At 37.6% G+C, this 6,629-nt stretch overlaps 1 pseudogene; it reads right to left on the reverse strand.

Annotated features, from left to right (window-relative positions):
- Positions 1-3,803: 3,803 nt before the first annotated feature.
- On the reverse strand, positions 3,804-4,200 carry LOC124086763 (small ribosomal subunit protein eS24-like; annotated as a pseudogene).
- Positions 4,201-6,629: the final 2,429 nt, after the last annotated feature.

The following is a 6,629-nucleotide window of genomic DNA, read 5'->3' on the forward strand; positions in this document are numbered from 1 at the left end:
GTTATTAATCAAACCATTTCAGAGCTTCAGGAACACCTAGAGTTAATTTAGGTCACTGACTTCCTTTAAGGATTTACTATGTGAGATCTGTGTTGTTCAAGCAACTTGCTTAGGATCATACAGGGAGTTTGCAAATAACAGTTCTAGCCAGGCTTTTGCACAAAAATCTTGTGTTGACGTCAAGGTTTCAATGAAGAATCATCATACCTCAGAGCCAAAATTAAAATCCAAGGCTCCTGACTTTCAGTTCAGACTTTTTCCGTTTTATGCTTGTCCCTAAAATTGCCCTTTTATTCATGTTGTTGAAAAGAAAAGTTGTCTTGCATCACCTAGAGTTGTATTGACACCAGTAAGTTTGACATGAATAATTTTTGAGTTCCTCCTGGGTACTTGGTATTTAATATATATTGTCTATATTATCATCTATTTCAAACCCTGAACTAGATGAGCCTCCTGGAGGAGAAGGAGCAGGTGATTAGACAACTATTTACAGTCCCAAGAAAACATAAATTATCGAATTTGGCTTGACCTAGTTTTAGTGAAAGAACCCACATAATAATTTCCACCAAACCACTGTTGCCTGAATTTTCTAGGTACTGTCATTATAGTGTACCCAATATAAGATAAGTCATTTCTTGCCAATTTTTATAATGTTAAAGAACATCTCAGAATGTTTGTGAAAAAGTTTAAATATGTATACATATATATCTGAAGCACAAATGAATATTTATAATATAAATTCAAATGATTAATTACACATATTTCATAGTCTAATTTTCTGAATCTAATCAATTGAATGGTAAGCTAGAAATAAAGAGAGGAAGATACAGGAGACATTGTCTGCCACAGCAGAAATTGTATACTTTCACAGAAGTCGTCCAAGTAGTATTCAGAATACCATTATAAACCTGTGTCTCCTTGGCTCAGACATATGAAAAAAAAATTTATTTTCAAATTTTATCTATGTGTTCAGCATTAGCCAGGTCTTCCAATCTTTCCTGACTTTCACACATTTTTATTAGTGGATTATGTTTACACACAATAATGGAATTTATTTTTATATCTTCATACATGCATGGAATATATTTTGCTCAATTTCAATCCCAGGTGCTTCCTCTTTCCCTCCCCTCCCACCCCCATTCCCCTTCCTCTACTAGTCTTCTTTCTACTTATATATTATTTTTTAATTGGTGCTTTATGGTTATACGTGAAAGTTGTATTCACTCCCAACTCTTTATTGCATGTATTCATCCTCATCTTCAGCACAGCGAATATTCATGCCCATTCCTGTCTATGCTGGGGACAATATTAAAAGCTTTGCTACCTTTCATCATTTAATTGTCACAAGAACACCGCAGTGTAGCCAGTTATCATTCTTTTCTTGTCCATGAGGAAACTCATGATCAGAGACCTAGGAAGCATTCGGCCCTACACCATGTATACTGTGTATAAATAATGAGGGTGAGCATCATGAAAACCTGATTGCCACATGGAACCCAGGCCAAGGCCTTTCTAGTCCAAATCCCACATACACAAGGACTTGCCATCCCAATATTCAGGTTTTCTTCTTCCCACTTTTTGAGAGAAGCCCTAAGGTTTTATGGCCTATTACTATGTCGTTTTTTTTTTTTTTTTTTTTTTTTCTGATGCCTAGTTTTCAGTTTTTAATTTCACAGACTCTTTTGAGATTGCTGTACAAACAAAATCATATCAAGTTATTTATATGAATCAAATATAAATCATCCAACATCCAGATCTTATGTCAATTTCTATTTTAAATCATGAATGAATGTTTAAATTTCCCAAAGTGAAATTTACACACAAACACACATATACACACACAGATGAATAAACAAACCAAACTTCCTCTTGATATGAATCTTGATCTTAATCAAAATATTTTTCAGTTATTGACAACACAAATTTTAAAAAAAATAGGAGAAATATTTAAAGAAATTATTGTTTAAAGATCAGAAAATAATAGTTTTGGGTAAGTTGAATTATAAGATACTAATCTTGATGTTGGTTTATATCCATGACAACACTACATCTACCAAATAAAATACTACATCTACCAAATAAAATACTACATCTACCAAATAAAAGGAAACAAAGAAAGCAATTCAGGATCATCAGTGTGAGTGTGCTATATTTGGTCCACAAGAGTGCCTTGGCCCTGAGATGAAAGGCAAAAGAAAGGATAAAGTACATTTTCCTCCCATTTTATTGAGTTTCATGATTCCTGGTGGTTCAGTAAAATTAGAACATAGAATGACTCTTCATGGCTCTGGACATGTGTTATCTGCTCCCTGGGCCTGAGTTTCCTCATCTGAGAACGACAGTGTGATTTTAGATGGTATCTTCAGTTTTCAACCTCTATAACTTGTTTCTTTGTCTCAGGGGTAAGTTTGTGAGTGTGTGTCATGGGTGGGAGGGGGTACTAGGGACAGAACTAGGAATGCTCTGCTTTTGATCCCTATTCCCAGTCCTTTTTATTTTATTTTGAGATAGGGTCCCCAAAATTTGCTGAGTCTTGCCACAAACTTGTAATCCTCCATGTCTTCCAACTCACTGAGATTAGAGGTGTGTGACCCTGAGACCACCTACTGTCCCTTTTCTTTAGTGCCTTAAGTGGGTGTGTGAAAACATTGGGATGTAAGCGAATGTGTGTCCTTCAGGACATTTTAGAATTCTTCCATTTCTTAGTTTCCTGCCATGTGGGTTTTTCTAATCCATTCTCCTCTTTTTAGTAAGCATTGTTGTTGTTCACTCAGTCAGAAGTCCAGACTAGTTCCCTCCATCTCTGAAACCACCCATCTACTCTCACCCATCTACACATGCAGCTTATTTTTAGCATCTTCGTGTTCCTCAAATATATCTGTTGGCATCACTACTGACCTGGCTCCTCAAATTGTTTCACTGTCTGCTTTATTATTACATGAGCTCCCTTGCTGGTCTATAGGAATCCTCTGTGCCAGATATTCTGCTAACAAAGTCAGCTTCCAGGAATGCAAATCTCCTGGAACTGCATTGTGTTATCTCTCAGACCTGGGGCTACGTGCTGCAGACACTTGCTAGACCGCTGCTATGTTTCCCCTTAAGATGCAGAATAGCACCTTTGTCATATCCTACAAAGATTCTCAATGTTGGGAGTACCTCACCTCATCCTCTACCAGTCCCCAGCTGCTTCTTTTCTTGAGGGTCCCCAATGGCCTTCTCTGTTCCTCCAACAATCCAGATTCCTTGCTTATGTACTTGGCTGTTGTTCTTCAGACATTCTTCTCTCTGCCTGAGCATGGAGCCCTCCGTCCTGAATTAATTTTACCCATTCTTCAACTCTCAGTGCAAGCATTTGTTCTTCATGAAAACCATTCTGAATCTCTGTTCATTCCCAGCAAATGTGTTGCTGTCTGTAAAATACTCTCATAGTAACATCTCCTTCTTTGTACATAGGTACCTGTGTTCAGCTCTTTACTGTGCCACATAGTAACCCAACCATGTCACAGAGATGTCACAAGAATAGAGGATATCACAAGAATAGAGATGTCACAAGAACAGAGGAAATGTCTGGTTCATTTTCACCTTCAATAGATCTGCATCTCTAGTGCATAGACACATGGCTTCAAACATACACACACACACACACACACACACACACACACAGGACAGAGAGGGTACTAGGTGCTAGATACATGACTTCTTAACAATATTTTTACACTTTATTAATCCTCACAAAAAAAATTCACAGTGTGACTGCAGCTAACATCATTACAGAATCTTTACTCCTGAATCCAATCTCCAGGTCACTTTTTGGTATCACCAACATGGGCCTTTGAAGTTGCCCAGACTTTCTGCATTCTGTCCTTGTGTTCTTTTCACTATTTCCTTGAGGTCTCTTTCTTCTCATTCAAGCCATGTTTTACAAATCCATCTTCAGGTTCTTTTTCCATTTACGTAATCCAAGGCATCTAAATTATGCCACAGCTAATTGTTTTGCCACCACCATAATAGGTTCTGAACTCAAATACAAAAATGATATCAGGTGTGGTCTTAAACATTTTGGCTAACTTTTCTTGAATTTCTGTCTTAGAGTTCTGTTGCTTTGCCAGGGTGAAGGACATTGGTGGCCATATTTTTTCCCCACTGGAGTTCTCAGTTTGTTGAGAATTTCCTGGTCCAGGTAGTTACAGTGTTGTTCATGATGGTGGTTGTTTTGTGAGCTTTTTCGCTGCTGTGACTAATAGATCCCACAAGAACTATTTTAGATGAAGAAACATTCATTTGGGGCCTCTCTGTTTCAGAGGTCTCAGTCCATAGACAGCCATCTTGATTCCTTGGGACTCAAGGTCAGACTGAACATCATGGCAGAAGGGTGTGGTGGAGAAAAACAAATCAGGACATCACATCAGGAAGCAGAGAAAGAGGTTCCAGTTACCAAATACAAAATATATACCCAAAAGGCACACCCCCAGGGACCCACTTCCTCCAGCCACACCAGTTACCATTCAGTTAATCCCCATCAAGGGATTAATTCACTGATTGGTTTACAGCTGTCTTAAGCCAATCATTTCACCATTGAATGTTCTTGCATTGTCTCACACCTGAGCTTTTGGAGGACACCTCACATCCGTAACATAGCAGTGGTTGATACTCAGGTAGCCAAGGACGATCAGACACTATTAGGAACAGTTTTTTTTTTTTTTTTTTTTCCAAACCCAACCTGGATCACTTGAATTTGGAGGGACAAAAAGACACATTTTAAAGTGCACACTCTTGATTCTTTTACCTGTACTTCTTCCTTTAAAATAGTGATTAGAAGCATAGATGCATCATTGCACAAGTTCAAGCCCAGGCTGCATTATTGTGGGATTACACATTGCTTGTTTGTTATGACTCCTAAAAAATAAAATCGATAGTAGAACTGAGATCATGGATTTGTGATAAGGTTGAAGTCTACACCTTCGAATAATCTTCAGATATACTAAGCACCCTAGGATTCTCAGCTTGGGAACAGGTCAGCTGTCATCTTTCTTGAATACTCAGTTATACAGACAGAGAAGCTTTAAGTCTTAAAAACTCAATATGGTTCTGTTTTCATAAAACAATAACAAGGCACTCAGATTTCTGTAAGGCACCAATAAATGAGTGAAAGAGAAAGCAAACCAGTCCAGAAGTCATCCTTTTGCATTATTTATGTATCATGTTCATGAAAGTTAGGCAAGAGTGGAGTAATCTATTTGTTTACTCGCCTGTTATGCATAAGATTTTAGGGCCACAAGTAGGATGAAACTAATGTATGACACCAAGGAACATATTTTTTGTTCAATATCTGTTTTCTAAAAACAATAATGTATGTTTTCTTCAGATGTTCACAGACATATAAATGAAGTTTTAAGACTATATACACTAAAAAAAAGGGTGCTTAGGAGACAAAAAGGAGAGAAAAAATATTTTTATTAATTTCGGAATGTTCTCAGACATGCAGACAAGAAGTGTACTGCATATGTTTATTCTGAAAACCCTGTGAGTTATTTGTTGTTGTATAGATGGGCATTATATCTTAATATCTTTTACTTTTCCCTAAGGTAGTTATGATTTGGATATGAAGTGTTCCCACCAAAACTCAGGAGTTAATGTAGAAATGTTCAGAGGTGAAATAATCAGATTATGAGAGTAATAATCTAATAACTAGAATGGATTACCAAGTAGTAACTGTGACTGAAGAAAGAAGGTCATTGGGGGGTGTGCACTTAAGGTTTTTGTCTCTGTTCTCTCTCTCTCTCTCTCTCTCTCTCTCTCTCTCTCTCTCTCTCTCTCTCTCTCTCTCTTCTTCAGGCTATGATAAGCTGAGAAGCTTTGTTTTTCCCCCTCCAGACCCTTCTATCAGGATGTTTTCAAGTGGTGCCCAGAGCAATGAAAGTGGCTCTTCCTTAATTGAGATCCCTGATACTGTGAACCTAAAATAAAAATTTTCCGCTTCTGAGTTGTTCTTGTCCAGATATCTTGGTAACAGTGGTGAAAAGTGGACTAGCCAAGAAGGTATCATCCATATCTCATTAAATCTAACCATGTTCCCTAAGACACTTCCCAGTGTTGAGCCTCAGCAAAATCTAATAATTGATTTTAATATTCCCTAACAGAAACAGAACTTTGGATACACTTTTAGGAAGGAAGAGACATAAACACACCCAGCTCTCTCAAACCGCTTTCTGTCTTTCTCATTTACAGACCAGCTTCTGTACTTCAGTATTTAACTCAGATATAATCTCTTTCAGGATGTGTCGTTAACATTCTCTAACCCCCTTCCACAAGGGTAAGTCCTACATGATTTGGTACACACATTGGACAGGGTATCATCAACTTGTTGCATATGTGTTTATTTTCCTTTGCCATTATAGTTACTTATAGAATGATGGCAGAATAGTAGTTGAGAAAATCTATCTCTCCAGAGTAGAAACTCCTTATGGCTCTCCCAGGGAAATCTCCAGAGAATTCTTGATATTTAAAATTTTATGTTCACTGACAAGTCTTCCAAAACCTTATTCTCTCTCTACGTGACTTAGCAAGCCCCCTTTTGGGGCTCAGATTGAAATTTTTCTGTCTCCATCAGAGCTATTACCATCCTGGTT

Source organism: Marmota monax, unplaced genomic scaffold (assembly GCF_021218885.2).
Source record: "Marmota monax isolate L192 unplaced genomic scaffold, Marmota_monax_Labrador192_F-V1.1 WCK01_AAM20220418_F8-fsc00024, whole genome shotgun sequence".
Lineage (NCBI taxonomy): Eukaryota > Metazoa > Chordata > Mammalia > Rodentia > Sciuridae > Marmota > Marmota monax.